Here is a 9652-nt window from a genome sequence, read left to right as displayed (position 1 = left end):
CTTAAACTTTCCCACTCAACACCCTTGCAAACACCCCTGTTTGGAAGTCCTGTTTGTGAGCTCTTGGTCGCGAGCTCCCAGAAGCTGCAGTGAGCTACCTTTGACAGCTGCTGACTGCTAACTCCTTCCTCAACTCACTTCCTCATTCAGCCTGGCTTTCTCTCAGCAGTAGTTCCTCCCCCTCAGATCATGTGCTCCAGCAGAGCACACTCATCTGAAAACTTGTAATCGTGCATCTTGACCAGTCATTGAAAAGCTGAGAGTGATGGCATACAAACCTTTAATAATAATGGGTAACTCTTTAAATCAAATTTATTTCATTTCATTTCCCTTTTATTATTTAAAGAAAAAAAGTGGTGTATGAAGTATTTCAAAGTGTCTTACAAAAAAATTAAAAATACCATGTACAAAATTTAAAACAGATTTAAACTTCAGAAAATATGAACATTAGAGCAGTATATAGTACTAAATTATGGGCAGAATTCAGCATCATCACACGAATACAATTGTTCTGTCAGTGCAAGAATTTCTGTTTGTCAGTCAGAATGCTCTCCCCTCCCCCACAAACAGTTCTGAGTGTTCTCCTGACATTGCAGAGCTAATTTGGGGGTCCGGGGGTCCTCAGAAGATGAGAGAGAGACCCATTGTGCCAGCTCCCACCAGTGCAACTATTTAGTTGAATCTGGCTATCTACATAGAAGCAATGATAAACTTCTGCCAACATCCTCAGAAGGGCATATATATTCAAGTTGCCATAATATGCATACATTTAAATTTAAAAATATAGTTGAATAAAATAGAAGATGATAAACCACATTTTTAGAAGCTCCTTTTATTGGTAGTTGCATGCTGTTATCGCTTATTATTGCATAGCACCAGTATCTCTGAATTGCTCTTCGACAGCATATTGTTCATGATCCATTCTTCCTGGTTCTTTAATGGGCTGTGCACAGATTGGCAGTTTGTTTTTAGCTTTGGTTTCAGGAATCAGTGCGGACTATTCAAAATCCAAAACATTTTCCGCTTAGGAAAATAGTTGCTACTCTGGACACGAAGGAAGTGTGACATTCAGCACTATTCATTCACAGTGATCTAAGGGTGATTTTAAGTGTTCAGAATGTGAAATTCTAGCTTGAGTATCCAAGGGGCAAGGTGGAAATAATGCTTGGGGAAATAGTTAAGGACAGTGTTAGAAATAAGTGAAATGTATTTAATCTGATAGGACAAAAAGGAGCGCTTTTCAGGAGGAGGAGGAAATAGCACTCGTCAAAGATGCCAGAATTCATTCAGAATTAACAAAAGAAAGAATAAAGGCAAAGCAGTGTAATGTATTCACAACTTCAAAGGAGCTTTTGATAAAGAGTCTATTAGAAGAGTTCAGTAACCATGGAGTGAGAGGTAAAGGCTTGTCAGATTAAAATCCATTTAGAAGGGATGGTATGAAGGGAGAATAATGTCTAGTTCTCAGCAATGGAAGAGTTCAACAGCACAGTGGCCCAGGGATCCATCCCCAAGAGTGATGTTGTTCAGAATATGCCAGGTTTTGCAAACCAAACCAAGCTTCACGGAAAAAATGTGGCAGCCCTGGAATGTAAATAGGGGTTTAGGCCTGGTTTTGGTTGCCCTGCATCATAACATTTTTTTTGAGAGAGAGACAGACAGGGGAAATATGTCCCTGTTAATTCTCCTCAGCCTCTCAGCACCTTTTGATATCATCGACTGTGGTATTCTTCTGGAGCAACTATCTAAATTGGGGGTAGATGGTACTGATTTGCAGTGGTTCCTGTTCTACTTGGATGGTTGTTCCCAGAGGGCGATGCTTGGGGAGTGCTTTTCAGCCCAATGGACCCTTCAATGTGGAGTTCCTCAGGGCTCAATTCTATCCCCTATGCCAGTGGTTTTCAACCAGTGTGCCATAGCACCCTGGAGTGCCTTGAATGATGGTCAGGGACGCAGCGGGTAACCCTGGCCTCTGTTTCTCTTTTCTTCCCTCCCTCCTCTGATGCCCTCTTGCATCTCTGTCTCCCCAAGGGTTGCGTGGCTGTTTGTTGCAGCAGCCCTGCAGACAGTATCAATTTTGATCGGCCTTGGGAGTCTCCCCAACCCGTGCCCACTTTCTTTTCCTTGTCCCTGATCTCGGCTAACTGACAGCAACAGCTTTCGAAGGTTTCAGGCATTATGCAGGAAAGGGATGTGCGTTATTAAGGAGTTATGGCAAGTTCTTATTCAATTATTAAAGCAAAATCTCAGTACAAGTGTGGCCTCAATTCATAGCCTCACCAGTTACACTAGGCTCCCACAAATTAATTAATTAATGCTTTCATAGATTCTCAAACCTTGCTGCCCCAATAGAAATAGATCATTTCCCCTGTGGATAGCAGCTACACATTTGCTATACGGTAGAAGAATGGCAGGTTTCGAACTTTGGAACATTCATGTCACCCCTGGATGTTGCAAAATAACCAGTGTGTTTCTAGTTCTCATTATTTTTCTTTTATTTTTGTGTTTTTAGCTTGCAGGTCATCTTGGGTGTTGAAAGGTGGGGGCAGAGATCTCCCAAATAATCAAGAGAGCACATGACTGGGAAGTGCTAGATGAGAGTCATTTGAAGAACATATGTAGCATCCTGCTTGTGGTTAACGCTTAGCTGGAATGAAATATTCAACGCAGCAACAGAGAAATTAAAATAATTTATTTGTCAGACAAATAAATGTGAGGCACAGTGGTATATGGTTACCAAACTCTGGCCTGGCCTCCTGCCATTATGGCCAGCACTTATATTTCCTTAATCCAGCCCCCTTTGCTTCTCCTCTGGCTGCATCTGTCCAACCAGCCTGGTTGGAATTCCTATTGGCTGATTGGTATGACCAATCACAAAAATACACTCATTTCCTATTGCCTTTTATGGGAGACAAAGAGCTATATTTCCTTCCATTTATAATTGGCAAACAAGTATTAATATATCTTTACATGTGTCTCAACAAGGAATCTTAATTACCAGCTCACCTCTTTGCCCTCCTTGCCCTATTGCCTTCTAAAACAAATGGTTAATCTTAAATTTTTATCTTGAACAGATGTCAGAGACCTTGGGTTCATATTCTCATGCATCATCAATGAAATATCTCCTTTTGGAGGTCTTTAAACAAATGTCTGACAACCATATATATCAGAACTGCTCGGATGGCGTCTCATTTCTGGCAGGGGGGCTAGGCTCATCTGCCCCCCTGGTCTCCTACAGCAATATGACTCTATGAAATAAGAATTTAACATTTCTTTCTTTCTAGATCCTTTGCATAATTACATTTAAACCAGCATATTTCATACATTATCATAGATAGCTTTTTAGAAGGATAAACTTCCTAAAAGTAACAAGGAAGGAACAGTTTACAGCCTCAAAGTAAAATAGGAAATAAAAAGCCTCTTCCTCTGTTCATACTCCAGCTAGTTGTTTCGTTTTCCATTAGCTCTTCCTCAAACTCTCTCAGTTTAAGAAAGAAACAGTTTTAAAAGACTTCCCAAAAATGCTTTAAAAAGACTTCCCAAAAAGCCTCTCTTTCTGCCAGCTGGATGCTTCTCCATTTGGTCTTGGCCTTTTAACCTTAGAAAGAAGATCTGGCTCAAGTTTAAGGCACATGGTTTTATTTTACTGTTTACTAACTCTTAATTATGTTGGGTCCGTAACCTTGCTCTTTAACCTGTAATTCCAGCTTTTATGACTTTGAGAATTGTTTTCTGCTATAAATCAAAGGGGGGCCCCTTGTCTTAGGAGAATGGCCAAGGTTTTCTCTATAAACAGCTGGCCTTCTTGCCTGGCATGAAACATTTGAAAATCTAAGCCCATTTAATTTAGGAACCTGATCAAATATAAGCCAATATATGCCTTGATTAAAAATGCAGTCTATATTCAGATGCCACATTCCCCCCTTTCAAGCTCAAGGACCTTGCTACAAAGCGTCCTTGATAGCTTGATCTTAAAACATGAGATGATACATGGCATCATACATAAAACCATTACCACTACTGTCAAGAAAAACAAGCAAGACAATAGTATCCCTTTGAGTCCTGTGACATTAAGTAACCAATTGGTGAGCCATCCCATATCCCATCCTTCCTTGTGGCCAACACACGGATTGCCTCACCATTATCAGAAATGTTAAAGCAACAGGCATTCCCTGTCAAGTTCAAGACTCCACATAAACCTCCCTGCTTGGCAAGTACATAATCCATTCCCATTTTCAGCTGCAAAATAGCGGCTCTACTTTCATCCAGCTGTTATGCAATAAGTCTCAAACTCTGGGCCGTTGCATTGGTTACAAGTTCCACTACTGCTTGTAATTGAATTATTCTGTTTAGATTATAAATAGGATCCCGTGCCCCTTGTATGAGCTCACCAGGATTCCAGGAGGCAGGATCATAATAGGCTATAATGCGCTCTGGTGGCCAATCATTAGTACCGCTCCAACTTTGGGTACTTCCTCCTGCTATATGAGAAATATCAGCGTTTCTTTGTGTTCGCTTAGCTGAACTAGTGGGCAAAATCCACATTAGTGGTAATACCCATCCCAGGAAACAAGTCCCACTCCATTTGGAAGGGAGTTTCTTGTATGCCCATTCTCCACATATCCACCACAACCATCGGGTCTGAGGTTTTTGGTACGTGGAGTACAGAAGGCGAAATATCAAAAGAGGCAGAGAGTTCACAGTGCAGTATGTTAGATTGCCTTTCTCTGTCACAGTTATGTTCCATACCACTTTCCATGCATGAATAAAAGGAGGTGCACAGGGCAAGGTATTCCGAGTTCGATAGGTAGTACCGTGTGCCCAGGTATGACTATTCTTAAAATAATCCCAAGTATAGTGACAATGAGAAGAGCCTATCATGATAGAATCAGCTGCATCTGATGATTTATGTACACAGAATTCCCCTTGTACAGGTGTAACTGTAATGGTTTAGTTGAGTTCCATCCGGGGAAATTCTGTATTTCTGTTTGGTGTGGCATTTCGCTTACCATACCAATGGCATCTAATGGTATCGGTAATAAGGGCATACCTCCCTCTGAATCATCTGGCCCAAGAGAGCAAACAAGGCAATTGGTCCTATTTGCAACATTGGCTACCATTTCAGCTAAACCTACCCACATATTGTGGTCATAGCTGAATCCATATTTAGCAAATTTGGTCAGATTCAAGGACCCTTCCCCTTACCAAGAGATCAGGATTAATAATAAAATCATGTTGATGTCTAGCATATGCATTCCTTCCACAAAAGATTACCTTATTGTGATAGCATAAAACTATTAGTCCCAATATAATTCCCCCAGTGACAGAAATGGGGAACCACCAAGACCAAAACATATATCCCAAGGATCCCCAATGTGTAATATCTCTGATAATTGTTCCACAAGGGGGCAGTCAATCAATTGTATAAGAGAATCTTCCCTTTCACAATCGCTGGTTCAGATGCTCCTCAAGCTTCAGGCGTGCGCAGGTCAGCCAGCTTCCAGATTGTGGCTGCAGCAGGCCGGTCGTCTAATGTTGCCCGTGACCTAACCCGTTACCGGTAGGGCTAGATACAGGGGTTTTTAGAAAGAGTCAATTTTAAAGGATTAGAGGGGTCACCTTTGCACGTCCAACTGCCTTCAGACTTCTTCAAACGAGAGTGATGAATCCAGGGGGTCACCTCAGCTACCTTCACCGCTGTTGGAGTAGAAAGCAAGACGGTGTAAGGTCTACGCCACTTAGGTGCAAGTGGATCACGTTTTCCACTCTTTCACCCATATGCTATGCCAGCCTGGAGCTGATGAATCGGCTTGGCAATGCTGCACGGCGTGTGCTTGAGGGCCCACCTGTTAAGAAAAAAACAACAACAAACAAACAAACACGGGAGAGAGACAAAAACACGGGAGAGAGATTGCACTTATCCCTGTGTCACATGGTCTCCTATTTGTTTGAGGTCAGTTGGAATATCCTGAACAAAGGAGGGCGGCCTCCCATACAGGAGCTCAAAAGGTGACAACTTAAGTCTTTTTGTGGGTAACACCGAACACGAAACAGTGTTATGGGTAACACGTCTACCCTCCTGAGACTTTAGACATATTAGTGGGCTTCTGGCATGCCCTGCGGATACCTTGCACAAGCGTCTGGCGGTAGGTGGTAAGCCTGGCCAGGTGAATTGCATTGTTTGGATCCCAATTAGGATCTTCCAAGGGATAGTTGTCCTGGAGATGACGGTCAATATTATAAATATTTCCCACTCTGGCCTGCTCACGCAAATATATCTGTACCTTTTTAATTACGTCTCTCCTTTCCTCAGTGGTGAAGAGAGTATTCAGGAGCTGGCGACAATCTGTCCAAGTAGGACTATGAGTATTTTACTATTGAAGTCACCAAGTCCATCATAGCCTGAGGTTTTTCTGCGAAAGATGGGGCGTTTTCCAATTCATCAGACTGTAGTTGTGAATGGAATACATTGCAGGGTCGAAGTTCGAGGTGGCCGTGGTCCAGGTTGCCCATTAACCAGCACAGGCTCCTCAAGTGCATCAAATACTCTTCTGAGAGGGGCTACTACGTGACCTTTTTCTTCACTTTGCTCTAGGGGCCTCAAATCATAGGGGATGGTATTTGTCCCAAGGCGTTCTTTTAGCAGCTTAATACGCCTGGCTGTATTGCTTGCTGACCGATTAAGGTCTCCCTGTAACTTCTGTAATAATTCTCTAGGACTTGGATGTACAGGGGTTTGGGGTAGGCAATCAGTTGCTCCACTAAAAGAGACTGTAGATGGAGTTCTACTGGGACTCACAGGTGGAATAACCACTTCTGCTTGGGCTTCATTATAGGACTCCAATGCCTCCTGAAGATATTTATCATAATCTATCAAGGAATCAAGTTCTATGACTCCACCCCCATTATTCATTCCACTTTCTTGCCTTGGGGTTACAACTGGTGGAGGGTTTGAATTTGTTTGGCAAGATTCCTTTCCTAGCTTTGGCTTTTACAGCCAATAATTTGCATCGTTGGACTTTGCATTCCCTTATCCATGGAGGATTTTTATTTAATGTGCTCAGCCAGGAATCTATATATGAAAATTGTTCTGGGCACCCTCCAGTTTCTTTGGTGATGTTAGACCAAAGTTTGCTTACTAAATTTATATCAAAGGTTCCTTGAAATGGCCATTCAGTATTTTGTTTTGGCCATTCTAGTTCACATAACGTTCTCAAGCGCTCTGGCGTCCTTTTGACTCCATATGCCCCTGAGAAGGCTTTCTTAAAATTATTTCACATACATTCAAGAGGTGTATTTCCCCCCTTTGAACCCCCAACTCCCATTGTATGGCCCTGTGAAGTATCCACTCAGTCACTCACACACACACCTTACTGGGAAACGAAGTAGCACTCACTCCACACTTAGGTCAGCTACACATTGTACTTTCTCACACATGCAATGCGCAAGATACTTCACCCACACTCTACCTCCCAATCTTCCCTTTTCCCTACACCAGATCACCATCTGATGTACCCAGCCACCTAGCGTACTCAGTTCCCCTTTACTGAGACGCAGAAGTTTGATCAGGACTTCTCTTCCTCCCAATTAATTGGAGGGCCAAAACCCTTTAGTGCACTTACCCTTAGCTGGTTCCGTTTCCCCCCGGTCCGTCGCCGTCGGTGGGCAGGGTATCAGACAGACGAGACTGCTGCGTTCCCCTGGAAAAAAATTTTCCATTGCGCGCTGAGTAGGCAGTGAGTGATCCTCTGTCTTGTACCCTGCTCAGTAGGCGAAGGGGCTGCGTTCCAGCAGACCACTTATCCGAGTCACAGGGCACCATAAAATGTAGCATCCTGCTTGTGGTTAACGCTTAGCTGGAATGAAATATTCAACGCAGCAACAGAGAAATTAAAATAATTTATTTGTCAGACAAATAAATGTGAGGCACAGTGGTATATGGTTACCAAACTCTGGCCTGGCCTCCTGCCATTATGGCCAGCACTTATATTTCCTTAATCCAGCCCCCTTTGCTTCTCCTCTGGCTGCATCTGTCCAACCAGCCTGGTTGGAATTCCTATTGGCTGATTGGTATGACCAATCACAAAAATACACTCATTTCCTATTGCCTTTTATGGGAGACAAAGAGCTATATTTCCTTCCATTTATAATTGGCAAACAAGTATTAATATATCTTTACATGTGTCTCAACAAGGAATCTTAATTACCAGCTCACCTCTTTGCCCTCCTTGCCCTATTGCCTTCTAAAACAAATGGTTAATCTTAAATTTTTATCTTGAACAGATGTCAGAGACCTTGGGTTCATATTCTCATGCATCATCAATGAAATATCTCCTTTTGGAGGTCTTTAAACAAATGTCTGACAACCATATATATCAGAACTGCTCGGATGGCGTCTCATTTCTGGCAGGGGGGCTAGGCTCATCTGCCCCCCTGGTCTCCTACAGCAATATGACTCTATGAAATAAGAATTTAACATTTCTTTCTTTCTAGATCCTTTGCATAATTACATTTAAACCAGCATATTTCATACATTATCATAGATAGCTTTTTAGAAGGATAAACTTCCTAAAAGTAACAAGGAAGGAACAGTTTACAGCCTCAAAGTAAAATAGGAAATAAAAAGCCTCTTCCTCTGTTCATACTCCAGCTAGTTGTTTCGTTTTCCATTAGCTCTTCCTCAAACTCTCTCAGTTTAAGAAAGAAACAGTTTTAAAAGACTTCCCAAAAATGCTTTAAAAAGACTTCCCAAAAAGCCTCTCTTTCTGCCAGCTGGATGCTTCTCCATTTGGTCTTGGCCTTTTAACCTTAGAAAGAAGATCTGGCTCAAGTTTAAGGCACATGGTTTTATTTTACTGTTTACTAACTCTTAATTATGTTGGGTCCGTAACCTTGCTCTTTAACCTGTAATTCCAGCTTTTATGACTTTGAGAATTGTTTTCTGCTATAAATCAAAGGGGGGCCCCTTGTCTTAGGAGAATGGCCAAGGTTTTCTCTATAAACAGCTGGCCTTCTTGCCTGGCATGAAACATTTGAAAATCTAAGCCCATTTAATTTAGGAACCTGATCAAATATAAGCCAATATATGCCTTGATTAAAAATGCAGTCTATATTCAGATGCCACACATATCCATATTGTCCTCTTTAAAATTATTCCTTGTATTTTTCAGAAAGACACAAGCATACAGCAAACATTAGCTGGTTCTCTTAGATCAGACATGAGAAGCCTGTGGCCCTTCAGTTGTTGGACTGCAACTTTCATCTGCCCCAGACAGGAATGATGGGGCTTGTAGTTCAGTGGCATCTGGAGAGCCATCCCTCCCCTCTAGGTAAAATGTAAAGGTAAAGGACCCCTGGACGGTTAAGTCCAGTCAAAGGCGACAATGGGGTTGCAGCACTCATCTCACTTTCAGGCGGAGGGAGCCAGCATTTGTCCACAGACAGCTTTCCGAGTCGTGTGGCCAGCATGACTAAACTGCATCTGGCACAATGGGACACCGTGATGGAAACCAGTGTGCCCAGAAACGTCATTTACCTTCCCCCCGCCATGGTACCTATTTAGCTACTTGCACTGGCATGCTTTCAAACAGCTAGCTTGGCAGAAGCCGGGACAGGGTAACGGGAGCTCACTCCATCGCAGGGATTTGAAACG

General features: G+C 42.5%; 1 long non-coding RNA gene across 1 annotated transcript; it reads right to left on the bottom strand.

Moving 5' to 3' along the window:
• Positions 1 to 3474: 3474 nt before the first annotated feature.
• On the bottom strand, positions 3475 to 9121 carry LOC144329124 (uncharacterized). Its single transcript, XR_013394533.1, has 2 exons — positions 7623 to 9121; positions 3475 to 5697 (listed from the first exon to the last, which is right to left on the bottom strand). It is a non-coding gene; the product is annotated as an uncharacterized LOC144329124 (long non-coding RNA).
• Positions 9122 to 9652: the final 531 nt, after the last annotated feature.

This window comes from Podarcis muralis, chromosome 10, assembly GCF_964188315.1.
Source record: "Podarcis muralis chromosome 10, rPodMur119.hap1.1, whole genome shotgun sequence".
In the NCBI taxonomy this organism is placed as follows: Eukaryota; Metazoa; Chordata; class Lepidosauria; order Squamata; family Lacertidae; genus Podarcis; species Podarcis muralis.
The sequence above is the reverse complement of the archived record's forward strand: the minus strand, read 5'-3'. Positions and strand labels throughout refer to the sequence as shown.